General features: G+C 37.4%; 2 pseudogenes; one reads left to right on the plus strand and one right to left on the minus strand.

Moving 5' to 3' along the window:
- The first annotated feature begins 7,191 nt into the window (after positions 1 to 7,191).
- LOC149230102 (phospholipase D delta pseudogene) lies at positions 7,192 to 9,222 on the plus strand (annotated as a pseudogene).
- Positions 9,223 to 11,574: 2,352 nt separating this feature from the next.
- LOC149230103 (DNA cross-link repair protein SNM1 pseudogene) lies at positions 11,575 to 12,772 on the minus strand (annotated as a pseudogene).
- Between the last annotated feature and the right edge of the window lie 3,288 nt (positions 12,773 to 16,060).

Raw genomic sequence — 16,060 nt, forward strand, 5'->3', positions numbered from 1 at the left:
ATCATGTGTTGCTGTGATATTGTTTATGGTGATGTTTATGTTTGTTATATGTTGTTGTTTAGTCATTTGTTTATGTTAATTTGCACATAAAAATTACATAAAAGCACTAAAAAACCCATGTTTAAACTTGCAAATAATTTCATAAATCCTCAAGCACATTTAATATATTCTAAAAATGAATTTTAGCACAATAAAACTAATTTTCTCAATCAGATCAAGTTTGGTATCAAATCTCTTGGTTTTATTTTTGCAAGAAGGATTTAACTATTTGCAAGTGAATGTCATGCTTACAAGGTTGAAACTCAAGAGAGGAGAAGGGAAGCTGGTTGAAAGTCCTGAAGTTGGGTCAAGGGGAAGGAGGGAAAGGTTTCCATAATCTCCACCACTAGTTCTTCCTAAAGTTGCAGTTGAGACTCCAGTGAGAATGTCTCATGAGGGAGAACCTACAAACATGATAGAGGATGAGAAGGTCTTCAGGAAGGCTTTCTTTGATATGACAGAGATGGTGAAGGTCCTCTATGAAGAGAGGAATACTAGACTACAGGGTGAAAGCTCCAAATCTCCCAAAGGAGAAGGTTCTTTAGGAGGAGGAGGTAATGGAAATGGATGTAAACCTCCACCCTTTCCACCATCTTCTTCATCTTCTTCTTCATGGGCATATTCACCCTCTTCCACTAACACAACCCTTACTCATACTCGTCAACATACCTCAGAAGGAACTGGTAAATCACCCTTATTAAAACTTGATATTAAATTTGAATTGCCAATGTATAATAGTGAAGTGAATGCAGAGAAGCTTGACAATTGGGTTTATCAGTTGGAGGTATATTGCAGAATTCAAAACATTCAAGAGGATGACATAAAGATTCAATTAGCTTCCTTGAGGCTGAAGGGTGCAACACTAGTATGGTGGGAATCAAAGACACAAGAAGAGATAAAAAAACACAGTAAGATATCAATTTCTTAGTCTGATTTCATTGTTGCAATTAAAAGAAAATTCTACCCTCTAGCTTATATGCAGAAAGCTATCATGAATTGGAAAAACTTTAGACAACTTAAAGGTCAAAATGTGAAAGATTACACCCAATAATTCAAAAAAAGGTCTCTAATTTTAGGTGTATATTTGCAATCACAAGACACGTTGCTGAAGTACATAGGGGGTTTACACAATTACCTTAGGCATACTATGCTTATGTTTAATCCCAATAATCTAGATGAGGTGTGTGTGCAAGCCACTCATCTTGAGGCAAGAGGAAAAAATATTCTAGAAGAGGGTAGTAAAAATCCATTCAAGGGTAAAGAAAAAGAAAAGGGTTTCAAAGGAAAGAAAAATGCATCCATTAAAAAGGAAGGAGAGAAAAAAATATGTAAACATTGTTCCAAGGAGGGTCACAATGAAGCTAATTATTGGAAGGTTCATCCTGAGATGAGGCCTAAGAAATTCAACAACAAAGGAAAAGAAATGACAACTGCAATCATTCAAGAGGATTTGGAATCTGATTCGGGTGATGAAACTAAAATTACAGCCATGGGTAATATAAAAGAAAAGAATCCATTGCTAGCACTAGTTTATAAAATAGTCACACTAGAACTCCAAATGAAGAAACAAGGATTGAATTACTTCATGTGAGGGTAATCTCAAAACATACAATAATCGACACATTGTTTGACAGTGGGTCTCAATCCAACTTGATATCTAATGACTTAGTCAAGAAACTTAATATTGAAACCATTTTATATCCCAAGCCATATCCATTGGGTTGGATGTGCAAGGACACAAACTTACAGGTTACAAGAAAATGTATTCTTTGGTTTGCAATCACAACAAACTTCATTGATGAAGTTGAATTAGATGTTGTACCGCTTGATATTTCAAGAATTGTTTTGGGTAGTCCTTACCTCTATGATAGGAAAGAAATATTCTATCGTCATGAAAACAAGTAACACTTGTTCAAAGATGGTGTGGAGTACATTGTGAGAGCTCATCCCAAGAAACTAAATATTTAATTAGTTAATGCAGGGAAAATGAAAAGACTAGTGAATTCAAGCAAGAATTTAGTGCTTCTTATGATCAATGTGAGGACCCAAGTATAGGTCCTCTAACTACTACTACACTCATTCAAATAAATTTCACTAATTTTCATAACAAGGAAAATTTCAGATTTATAAACATCATAAGCATGAACATAAATTAATTTAATCTACAACATGTATAACTTGTAACAATTTATCTGCAACATGTATAACTTGTAATAATTTACATAACTAAAATAAATGACTGATAATACCTATTCCAATAGCTTAGTTGAGATGCTCATGAGCTCCTGACTCTATTGGGATGCTCTTCTTGACTACTTGACTGGATTTGCCTCCTAGCCAACTCGGAAGTAATTACTAGCCCAGGGAACCTCCACAAATTCCCTAGCTCTCCGAGCCCAAGTCCAACCAGATGTAGTGTGTCCAAGTTTAACAAACACTCTCCAGATCCAAGTTTGATCTCCTTCTCTCCCTTCTCTTTCTCCACATTCCTCCCTCAAAACAAAATCCTCCAAAACAAAGCCAAGACCAAGGATTCCCCCTCTCCTCTCATCATCCTTCCCCTATTATGCCTCTTCCTCCCATCCACCTCAGCCACATATAATTAATGTCATGACTACCCCCTCATCTTTTCATTTAGTATCCTTGAATTTTCTTACCATATCTTCTCCCAAGTAGATTTGAGAAGACATTTTGGGGATAAGATATGGATATTTAATTTGGAAATTAATTGGAGAAGACCATATCTTCCCCCAAGTAGATTTTGAGATGACACCTTGGGATATGGATATTTAAATTAGAATAAAAGGAAGGAGACCATATCCTATCCAAAATTAAATTTGAGAAGACAAGTTGGGAATTGAATAATAACAATAATAAAATTTATATCAGTGAATAAAAATTACAGTTTCACAAATGTAGGTATATACCAATATTTTTGATAATTATAAGTCAATATTTTCAGGTAATTTAAACACTAATAAAATTTGCATGATAAGATTAAGTAGGGCATTACATACACCCCTCCTTCAGAAAACTTTGTCCCAAAGTTAGAGTGAAAAAGATACAAGGAGTTTGAAAGCAGTTTGACAATAAGGCATAACAAAATAGAGAGAGAGTTATAGTAGTAAAATTTAATAAGTCAGGCAATGATACCACTTCCCATCAAGAGTCTCCAACTAATCTATATCCTCCTATCCTTCCTAACCTACTTCTGTTCCCACCCTATCCATCCTTTGCTGTTATATACTATGGCATTGGCTATACCAATCTAACCACTGATAAAACCAATATGGCAGAAGCGTTGACTATATCGACCTAACTTCCCCAGTGGGAAACTAGTAATCATCATCACACCTCTAAGGGAGCAGTCCATCACTGCCCTCACACGATTCCAGGTTTGGAGGTTACATGGTGGGAAATACCTCCACCCCTCCTTACACTAGGGTCAACACCAACTGGAAATCATCATCACACATCTAGGGGAGCGTGTCCATCACTGCCCTCCCACGATTCTAGGTTTGGAGGTTACACAGTGGGAAATACCTCCACCCCTCCTTACACTAGGGTCAACACCCTAATATGGACCACACTACAGCGCTATTTGGATACTTGTCATCGAATAATCCAATCAGGTAATCTTGCCACTTGCCATTTACATTTTACCCATGTCATAAGAGTGCATATCAAGTAGATACCAAATGTAATAGAACAATGTACATCATACCATTCCTCATTGGATGTCTCGACCTTTCCCAATGGAAGAGTAGATCTTGGTTATCATATAGTTCTTTCCAATCTGCAGGTTAGTTCTCATTCATGCATATATATAACAACAAAATCGATATAGATACATGATCTTAAACATCATGTTATTAAGTCTAGTATCCACGTGTCAATTTTGTAGTTCATATTGGAAATAAATCTTACATTAGATAAATACTAATTTCACTAGGTCATTCATTAGATAAACCATATCCACTTAAGCCATACATGAAACAACAATAACTCTGATAAGTCATGCACTAGATAAATCATAACCAAGTAAGTCATACATTAGGTCATACATAGAACATTTCAATCATCATTACCTAATCCATCTAATGATTTATATAATTAGTTTCACTTGTCCAACTAAATGCATCAATGTTACATAGCGTTCATAAATAAATAACATGGAACTGCAAATAGAGCCTTGGCATAGGTAGCTATCTAAGTCAAAATGGACATCATAAATGGTAAAAAGTGAGGGGTAATTGTGACATATAGTATGTGCATCCTCCCGGGTAGTAGATCTTGGGTTATAATTGTCCTATTTGTATCTTAACTTGGTCCACCTAGTGATGCCTGAGCTATCGAACCCTATGGTATAATATGCATATTGGTTTGATCATTATGGTTCCCACGTCTGAGGCCTATAATTTCCTCCAGTCGAGTTTGTGGGATTCATCGGAAACATAATTTTATAGGACAAATACATAAAAACATCATCGGTTTTATGCAAGTGGGGTGGTAGTACAAGACAATAGGACACTGGTCCAATTTTCTCTTTGATTCTAAAAGGTCCTATAAATTGAGGTGACAACTTCGTCCCTTTCCCAAACAGAATGGTGCTAGGAATAACTAAAAAATAAAAATAAAAACTTGGTCCCCCACTTTAAAACATCAATCTGTACTATGTCCATCAACATAACTCTTTTTCCTATCTTGTGGTTCCTTTGAACTTCATTGAATCTATTTTACCTATTCCTCCATTTTTTGAAACAATCCTATCGTGACTATTATTGTTTCTTCCATCCTTTCATCGACTCAATGGTGTCCTACATGGCCTCCCATATAGATCTTGATAAGGAGGCATCCTAATTTAATTGTGGTAATTGTTGTTATAGGAAAACTCTACCAATGGTAAGTACCTTTCCCACTGTCTAATTATCCATGACATACATTATAGGCATATATTTTATAACCTGATTTACTCTTTCAGTCTTTCCATCTATTTATAGATGATATACAGTGCTAAGGTTGAACTAAGTCCCCAACACTAACTGCAAACTTGTCCAAAATATATATGTAAAGCGAGAGTCCCTATCAAAATGATCCTTGTGGGTAACCCATGTAGCTAGATAACTTCACCTATAAATACTCAAGCCAAAATGGGAGTAGTCCCTTAGACAAGGTAGTTAGCCACTTGGAGATACCAAATACATGGCCAAAATAGTATATGCTAAGGTTGTTTCTCCAAGAAGAGAGCAACTCATCCTTCAAGAGTAATCCATAAAAAAAAAAATATTTGCAATTAATGGTCATGACCACCTTTACAAGTGGAGTGAATTCAATGAATATGCCAAGGTAATTAGAGTCTTATAGACAAACAACATAACTCCTCCAAATGAAAATAGCATAAAGATGTTAGGGAATCATCTCCTAGGATCAACCAAATTGGCCATAAATAGTAATCACATAGAAACATGTGCCACAATTTTCCTTAAAGTTGTTATAACATCCTCAAAGAAGTGGGGTGTCCTCATTCTATGTGCCAAAGTGGTTAAATGCACATGTACCAACACCTCTCCTCCAAGGAATATGATAAATAGTTCACCCTAAGAGATATGTAATGAGGCTAGGACACTCTCCAATATAGTAATAAAGGATCTTCCCAACCAAGAGAAACTATATGATATAATGTGAAAATAACATACCAAGTGACCAAAACCATGAGTGTCAATGTATAAGACCACCCAAGCAAGGTCTGAATGCCTCCAAATGCATGAGAAGATTCCAAATAAGGGGAATGATTTCCTCCATCAAGAAAATAACTACTCACAACATGCCACATCATAGCCAAACTATAAATATCCATTGGCATTCTTCTAACAAACCACAACCACCTTTCCATGTCATCAAGACATCCACCAAAAGAGACATCAATTATGTAACAAAGGGTGGGTGTATTACTTCAAGGTTCACCAATCAAAATCATTAAATAATAAACCAAGTGAAACCCTATGAACACATGAAAACATGCCCAACAACTAATTCACTATGTCAAGGAGCAATAATTAACCAACAATATTTAAGGAAACTCTTAGTTGATGGATATCCCTCATCATAAATGTGCTAAGGGTAAATCAATGTTTGAGCAATGTTATGCAAGGCCCTCAATCACATTTCAAACACCATATGTGCTAGATGCAAGCCTCCAAACAAGAAATTATGACGCCAACCAAGGACATAATGTGCATTATCTAACATGGGATATCAATAATAAATCATAGTAATAAACCCCCATGGTTATGTGATTTCGAGGGAAACGACACTAGGTAAGTGCGCATAAGAACAACTTTCCTTAAGACACCTCAACACTAACCAGAGGTGATCAACAGGGTCATGAGGGAAGTGTCAAGGAGAATGTAAGCACAAACCATGGTGGTTCCTCTCTCTCCTTCGGATTCTCATTGTACATGTCTTAAGCAATGAGATGCATTGCCTTAGATTCTCCGATACCATATCCATGTTGGGCAGTTCCTTTGCCTCATAAATCCAGACTTCCAAACTACCGTGCAGAAGAACAGGTTTCTGAGATGGGCTTTTATTTAAGGGTACATCATCCATCTTCTCAGATCCATTCAATCGCCCAGAACCAACCATTTCAATTGAATCAGAACACCGAAATCCAAAGGAAACAGAAACCTTAAACCAATCCCAGAACTGCAAATGCTCAATGATGCCAGATTCCTCCTGTTATGTCCTCGAATTCACCCAGAACCATACGTTTCAGCCAAAACTCAAAAAACTGCAACCCAATAGCAAAAAATAGATTGAAACCAATCCCAGAGCTACAAATGATCAATAATGGCAGATTCCTCCTTGTACGTATGTACTAAATTTCGTATTGAAATCACAACCTTGATCCATAATGCCCAACTGAAATTTCAAAAGGGCATTTCAGCACTCTGCAATAGGTTTGGATTCTGTAGCTTTCTCTTTCTTCCCACCAACATAGAAAAACTACGAATTTCACTTCACTGTCTTGTGAAATATCGAATTTAAGTTTACTCTGACAACCCAGAATGCATCTCACTTCACTACCGATATGCCAAATCTTATAATTATGTTTCCTCTTATCACCCAATAGCCAAGATCACTGACAAAGTAATGGATCTCACCACAATTTTTTTTATTACAACTATAGATCCTTATGTTTCGATCCAAGTTGGAGGGGCAACTGTTGCGCAAACCCGTATCATAAGCAACAACCAAGATCCTCACTTGGATGAGAATTTCCATGTTGACCTGGCTCATTTTGCATCGAATGTGGAGTTCATTGTCAAGGACAATGATGTTTTTTTGTTTGGAGCTGATCTCATAGGAATTGTGGTGATCCCTGTCCAGAAGGTTTTGATTGGTGACAAGATCGACGACTGGTTTCCGGTGCTTAATTCCAGTGGTAAGCCTCCTAAGCCCGATTCTGCTTTGAGGTTGTCAATTCAGTTCCGTCCAGCAGAAGCAGAAGATGAAGCTCTGTGCAAAGATGGTGGTGGGGTTCCCAATACTTATTTTCCTCTGCGTAAAGGTGGGATGGTTTCTGTTTATCAGGATGCTCATGTCGTTGATGGCTTACTTCCTAAAATTCCATTGGATGGCGGAAAGGTGTTTGAACATGGAAAATGCTGGGAAGATATCTGCCATGCTATACTTGAAGCCCATCATTTGGTCTACATTACTGGATGGTCCATATATCATAAAGTAAAGCTTGTGAGGGAACCCACAAGGCCATTTCCAGAAGGAGGAGATCTGAACTTGGGGAACCTTTTAAAATTTAAATCTCAAGAAGGTGTCTGTGTTCTTCTATTAGTCTGGGATGACAAAACTTCACACCACAATATGCTTCTGAAAACGGAAGGAGTTATGCAAACACATGATGAGGAAACAAAAAAAAATCTTCAAGCACTCATCGGTTCAATGTGTGCTAGCTCCGCGTTATGCAAGTAGTAAATTGAGTTGGTTCAAACAACAGGTTGTGGGTACCTTGTATACTCATCATCAGAAAAATGTGATTGTGGAATCACAAGCTCATGGAAACTACAGAAAAATAACTGCATTTATTGGTGGGCTTGATATTTGTGATGGTCGTTATGATACTCCCGAGCATCGTTTGTTCAAGGATCTTGAGACTGTCTACAAAGAAGATTATCATAATCCTACTTTTCCAACAAATGCTGATGCTCATGGGCCAAGGCAACCATGGCATGATTTACACTCTAAAATAGAAGGTCCAGCTGCATACGACATACTCACAAATTTTGAGCAACGTTGGCGTAAAGAAACAAAATTACATAGGTTTGGTAAATGTTTCAGGAAGGTTGCTCATAGATATACTGATGATTCACTCATCAAAGTTAAACACATTTCATGGATTCTTAGCCCTAGTGCTACACAAAATCCTCCTGATGGTGATCCTAAGCTATGGGTTTCAAAGGAAGATGATCAAGACAATTGGCATGTACAGGTTTTCCGATTTATTGATTCGAGATTAGTGAAAGGCTTTCCAAAGTCTGTTCATGATGCACAAAACCAAAACCTTGTTTGCTGAAAGAACTTGCTAGTCGATAAAAGCATTCACAAAAAATATGTGAAGGCCATCCAATCTTCTCAACATTTTATTTATATTGAAAACTCGTATTTTCTGGGATCATCTTACAATTGGCCCTCATACAAAACGTAGGTGCTCATGATTTGATTCCAATGGAGATAGCCTTGAAGATTGGTGGTAAAATCAGAAAATGTGAAAGGTTTGTAGTGCATGTAATGATACCGATGTGGCCAGAAAGCATTCCTACCAATGCATCTGTACAAGAAATAATTTTTTTTGGTAGAGCCAGACAATGTCACATTCACCGGTGTTTTGAATGCATGCACTCATGTCAGCCTGAAGGGTGGAAATATTTCCATTGCATGACCCAAGATTATCAAATCACACTCGTGATGGAGCATTTCTCATACATGGTTGACCTTCTTGAGCATGCAGGTCACCTAGGCGACGCATATTACTTCATTCAAATGATGCCACTAGAACATAGTGCTGATGCATGGGGTGCTTTACTAGGTGCCTATAGAAATTATTTCAATGTTTGGAAATTGGACTTGTCATGGTTGACAATGAAGCCACTGATTTTATGGTTATAAGTGAAGATGGCTACAAAGATAATTCTCCCACAAATATGAGAAGATCTGTTTCAAAGATTGATATTATCCATAATGATATTCCTCACAATTTTCTCCTTTTTTTTTTCCAAATGTTCTATTAACTCGGCCAAAATTTTATCAATTCCTCAAGAAAATTTCTTTCGAAGCTTGGATTAGGAGGATGGTGCACTGCTTCTTATTACATCAAGTGACTTCTTATTACCTCAAGCGAGAACAAAATTGAGAATCTTAGATATCAACTGGAGTAGATTGACGACTTAGGTTGAGTTTTGAAACTGGAAGCCAAGAGAAGGCGTTGGAAATAGGTCTCTTACAACTCGTAGGTAATGTAAATAGTCCCATTTCATATATGTAGAAATGCACAGTTTAATAAACAAAGGAAAATAATTGCAAAATGGGTTTTGAAACCCCACGATTGTTTAGAAACATGGTCAGAGGATCTCTCTATGGAGGATTTCTCAACAAATACTGATAAATCTACAACGTCGTAGTTGAGGAATCTGTACCATGACATTCAAGGATGGCTAAGCTAGAAGCATAATTGAACATTTCTTGGTAGAAGAAGCATGCTCTGCAACTTTTAAGCTATATGACTTGCTAGGAAACAATTCCACTACTTCAATAGCTACAGAGAAATTGTTAAGCAATTTTTTTATGTCTATAACTTTTATACATATAATGTGACTTGGGGAGATAGGCAATCTACATGATGTAAAACCTTTGAGTCTAGCCTTGATATTTGCGATAACTTGATCACGATCTCTTTGATATTGAAGTAAACAATGGAAAGACATACCTTTTTGGGAGAGAATAGGAGATTATAAATAGTTCCCAAAGCAACAGAGATTCTTGGATTAAGAACATTCATAGGCCTAAATACTCTACTTCATATACAATGTTTGAAAATTCAATTATGTTAAGAGGATTTTTCCGAAGGTAGTGATTTGAAAATGGATGTCATGGCTCATGGAAGATAAAAACACTTGTATTTCTACATTAGAGAAGTATCCTATTGAAACATTGAGGTATGATTTACTTCAATTTGTTCATATGAAGAAAGCTTCTCTGAACAGACCCGTTGTTGACCAGCTAGTTTATGATGTCTCTAAGGGATGACACTTTCCTTATTTATTACATTATACACATCCATCACCAACAAGAAATAATGTAACAATAGTAGAGGTTAAAAGCGATTGTATAGAGAAGCAGACTTTCCATACAAACCTATATGTTCAGAAGGTGAAAATAGGTTGAAGCATGGTGGAAAAGATAGCTCTCAGTCTAATATTGAAAAGACAAGTGAATGCATTATTGAAAAACCATATAATGTTTCTAAAAAAGGTTTCCAGAACAATTCTTTATGCACTTCAAGACAGAATTTTCAGAAAGATTCTCAAATAAATACTGGAAATGGTATGCAAGATATTGGATCTAAACTAGAAATCCACATTTTTGGAGATGAAAAATTACAACAGTTATCAAGTGCCACCAAGTCAACTTCTAATGGTCATTCACATTGTAATGAGAGGAGAGATGATGGGGTATGTTGCTTGGAAGGAGAAACAGATGAACCCAAGGAGGAAAGCAATTAAGAAGCCACAAGTGTTAGGGAACGAAATTCACTCGAGGCAGAGGAGTTACCAGAATTGTATTTACTGATACAGTGTAAAGATGGTCAGGAACAGACTTGTTTCAAATGTAGAGAACGTAGAGTATTGTCCTGTTGCAATGGGTTTTCTATTGTTGTGCATGAAAAATTCCAGGTGTTCTATGTGAGAATCCCTCCTTTACGTCCCCAAAATGCCATCCCTTCACAACAAAACACTCAGTATCTATCTACTAAAGTAAACCATTTCAAGCACTATCAGTTGTTGTAGTAAAAAAGAAGCCTGAATAATCTATCTGCAATCAACAATTATTGACAAATGGTCTCAGTTAACAGTGAAATTCCACTTGCCTTGAGGAAATCGTCTCAAGCACCATCAGTTGCCTCAATCAAAAGTACATGCACACTAACTTGTTTGCAATCAATAATTATAACAATTACACAGAACACGCATACTCTTCATATTCTAGCAGCAAAATGTTTATGATAGATTAAACAGCCTTGAGTGGTGCTTGACCAACTGCCAACACTGGTTTCCACAACATTAAAGCTTGAACTAAATGCTAGCAGTGTAAAAATTAAATGAAATATCACTTAATCTTGAATCTAACTATGAGCAGGATAAAACAATGTTGATGGATACGTCATGGCAGAAGGCATCTTATCAACACAACCTTTATCTTTACTTGCAAGAAGTGAAGAACAAAAGTTCAAGTAATATGAATCTAAGTATATCCAGGGAAGAGATCAGACACACAAATCCCAGGACGCAAGGATGACATCGGCAGAACATGCAACATAGCACACCTTGCATCCGAGAAAAGTCTTTCTGACAATTCAGGCCACTGCAAAGATGCCAGTATACGCCTTCGGTGGCTATCAGCATGGATCTAGACCCCAAGTGCCTTCGCAATACCAAGGAAGACACGCTCCTTTCCAATGCTATATGCCCCAACCACCACTAGTGTTTTTGGGTCCCTAGAAAGTGCATTCTTTGTAATCTTGACTACATAATTTATGACGTCTTTTGTGGTGGAAATCTATACTTGGGATCACAGTAAGTTGTATCTAGATATAGAGTATGGATGTGTGCATTTCTCAAGACAGGATAGCTCTGCATTTCTTCACAAGCTCGAAAGTCACCTGTGCGGAGAACATGTCTACCGACTTTAAGCTCAAAATATATCAAAGCTGCTCCTGGACAATGGTTTGCTTCAAGCATCTGCACTTTGATCCCATCAATAACATGTCGACTATCTACGTCCAAAGCATGAATAAACTTTGTGTCCACTGAAAGACAAAATGCTAACAGACGAGTAGTAGCAGATGTACAATAGATGGGGCCATGGGACCAGTGCTTGTTGTCACTTTCTTATAGAAAGGGAAAGCTCTAACAGATGAACGTGTAGTCCCAGGGATGAAATTCCTGCCACTCTCATATGCTTTTGATCTTTTCTGTGTGGAATTCGACGGAGCCTCGGCCCTAATGGAATCAGAATTTGACGGAGTTTCTTCTGTCTTCAGCCCCCACAGCGCAGACAAGCTGGTCTGCACAAGCTTTCCGCTTGCCTTCCTCTTGGGCTCGGCTTCCATGTGACGTAAGGATGACCAATCGATGCCGCTTGCATAAAATGAATTAGCAAAGGTTTCTCGAGAAACTTTTGCCTGTTTACCTGACGGTGAGCTAACGATGTCGTGTTCGAGCTCTGGGTCCGAACCGCAAGGGATTCCATATTCGTCTATTTCGTAGGGAGAAGGGAAGTCAGTGAAGGGTTCGTCTTCTTCTGAGTTTCGATCACACGACCTGTCGGTCGAGGGTTCGGCTGCTTCATCAGAAACGCGAGGCGAGGCGGTGTGGAGAAAGTTCTGAATTGAGGGAAAGGTAGCAGAAGGGAGCTCCTGTAAAGGCTTTCTTCGCTTCATGTGACCATCCTCCTCTTCGAGTAGGTTGATGGTCTATAATTAGAGTCCAGTCATGAGCGATGGGCCGAGTGGGAGCGGTGGGATTATCGTTGAGAAGTCCTCCTCGCGCGGGAAATTTAATGAGGGAAACAAAATTCCATTTTTTTATTTTTTTTATCTAGGGTAGGTAGGCTTCAAGGTCCAGATTTTGAACCTAAGCTCTGATACCACATGTGAGGACCCAACTATAGGTCCTCTAACTACTACTACACTCATTCAAATAAATTTCACTAATTTTCATAACAAGGAAAATTTCAGGTTTATAAAACATCATAAGCATGAACATAAATTAATTTAATCTACAACATGTATAACTTGTAATAATTTACATAACTAAAATAAATGACTGATAATACATGTTCCAATAGCTTAGTTGAGATGCTCATGAGCTCCTGACTCTGTTGGGATGCTCCTCTTGACTACCTGACTGGATTTGCCTCCCAACCAACTAGGAAGTAATTCCTAGCCCAGGGAACCTCCACAGGTTCCCTAGCCCTCCGAGCCCAAGTCCAACTAGATGTAGTGTGTCCAAGTTAAAAAACACTCTCCAAATCCAAGTTTGACCTCCTTCTCTCCCTTCTCTTTCTCCACATTCCTCCCTCAAAACAAAATCCTCCAAAACAAATCCAAGACCAAGGATTCCCCCTCTCCTCTCATCATCCTTCCCCTTTTATGCCTCTTCCTCCCATCCACCTCAACCACCTATCATTAATGTCATGACTACCTCCTCATCCTTTCATTTAGTATCCTTGAATTTTCTTACCATATCTTCTCCCAAGTAGATTTGAGGAGACATTTTTGGGATAAGATATGGATATTTTATTTGGAAATTAATTGGAGAATACCATATCTTCCCCCAAGTAGATTTTGAGATGACACCTTGGGATATGGATATTTAAATTGGAATAAATGGAAGGATACCATATCCTATCCAAAATTAAATTTGAGAAGACAAGTTGGGAATTGAATAATAACAATAATAAATTTTATATTAGTAAATAAAAATTACAATTTCACAAATGTAGGTATATACCAATATTTTTGATAATTATAAGTCAATATTTCAGGTAATTTAAACACTAATAAAATTTGCACGATAATATTAAGTAGGGAATTACAATCAAACCCAATGTTGATGTTGATTATGAAGTGTTTGATGGTTGTAATTCAAAATTGAAAACTGATTTGGTTGATGTAGTTAACCATGATGATGAGGTGTTTCAGATAGCAAAGGGATTTCCTCCCAATAGGAGATTCCAACATGAAATACCATTGCAGCATAAGTGTCTTCTTCCTAACATTGACATGCACCGAATGTCAAGAAGGGAAAGTGCATAAATAACAAAGAAAATCCAAGGGTTATTGAACAAAAGGATCATCCGACCATTTCCTTCACCATGTGGTGCACCTATTATTTTGGCACCCAAGAAGAATGGAAAGCATTTCATTAAATGGGACTCAAGGAGTGGCTATCATCAAAGTAGAGTTGTTGAAGAAGACAATTGGAAGGCGATATTCAAACCTAAGAAAGGTTTGTTTGTATGGCTCATTATGATTTTTGGTCTTTGTCATGATCCTACTACTTTCATGCATATGAATAAAGATGTATTGAAGCCATTTATAGACATGATAGTCTACTTGGATGACATTTTCATTTACAGAAAATTTCATTATGAACATATCATGTATGAGAGAAAATTACTTGATGCCGTAAGTCAAGAAAATTTGTTATTGAAGATGTCAAAATATGAGTTGGGCAAAGCTTCTTTGATGTACTTGGGCCATAATATTGGATAGGGTGAGCTGAATTTAGACCTCTCCAAGATTGATGCCATTTGGATTGGTTAACACTAAAGATAGCCATCCGGGTAAGAGTTTTTTTGGGAGCAGCCCAATGTTGGAGGAAATTTTTTGTTAAATTTTCCTCTATTGTAGCTCATTTGCATTCTTTGGCAATTGTGCAAAAGGTCTTCTAGTGGGAAGGCAAACAACAAGAAGCATTTGATGCTTTGAAACAAAGATCAGTTCAACCTTTATACTTGCTCTTTTAGGCTTGAAAAATTCCTTTGAGTTTCAGGTTGATGTATGCGACTATGCCATGGGCGCAGTCCTCTTGCAACATGGTATGCCCATTTCATTTCATTAAGAAATTTTCTCTGGAGCAGTGATTAAGTTGTAGCGATAAAGGCACTTTCATTGGATGGGTTTTCTTCTACTATTCCACTTGGTCAAAAGGAATAAGAAAGGTATAAGTGACAAGTTTGTTGATGTACTTTCTAAGCCTATTATTTATGTAAATACTTTCTTCAAGCATCATTTTATTTTGCATGAAAGTTATGATAAACAAAATGCACACTTTCAAGATGTACATTCAAGATTGAGTCAAAGGAATCAAGTAGAGGAATTTGTTTACCATTTGCATCAAAATGTGTTGTATCATCTAGTTAATAAATATGTTTTATTGATGGTAACATGGACAAAGCCAAGTAGTTTATTGAACGACTCCAAATGGTACATCAAACAGTACAAGATCAGCTTGAAAAGACCAAAGGGAAGTACAAAATAAGGCTCAAAAAGCTTCAAATAGATCACAAGTTCCAAGTCAGTGATGAATGGATCGAGATTGGAAAGGTGAGGAAAATGTACCCTCACCTATTGGACAACTGAAAGTGATCTTTTGGGGTCCAAAAGGCTTCCAGTGGGGAGGAATGATCACGTGCTCAAAACTCAAAGTTGTTAGATCAGTATGGAACTTGGATGACCATGTAGTACTCATCATCCTGAATTCGGCGCAACTCGTTTCACGCGAAATGGACATCGTATTCTCCTAGAATCATGTTTTGTTCACTTTCCTAGATAGGTGAATTTTTGAAAAAAATGTACAGCCCATACAACAATCCATACCGCTCACATAGCATTGACTAGGTAAGTGTATGTGGCAAGTTGAATGCTCAACGGGCTCGACGAATCGTATTGTGCTAAGAAGTACATTTTTATTGGGTGCCATTTGGTAATTTATGATTGGTTGGTTGGTGGCCAACCACACTCTAACACGTGGTCCAACTAGAGACCACCACGTGGTAGCTCCGGGGCCACCAAAATTATGGATCGATGTCTGGGCAGCAGCAGCAAGGGTCGAACTCATGACCTTACAACATAGTCCAAATCCTTCCACCAATACACTGTCACCATGGTTATTAACTATATATGTCGTCAATATATATTTGAATATTATAAATGTGCCATTCG

The sequence above is a fragment of the Pinus tabuliformis genome, chromosome J, assembly GCF_031772625.1.
Source record: "Pinus tabuliformis cultivar Carrire ecotype Pingquan chromosome J, CPIR1, whole genome shotgun sequence".
NCBI classification, from domain to species: domain Eukaryota; kingdom Viridiplantae; phylum Streptophyta; class Pinopsida; order Pinales; family Pinaceae; genus Pinus; species Pinus tabuliformis.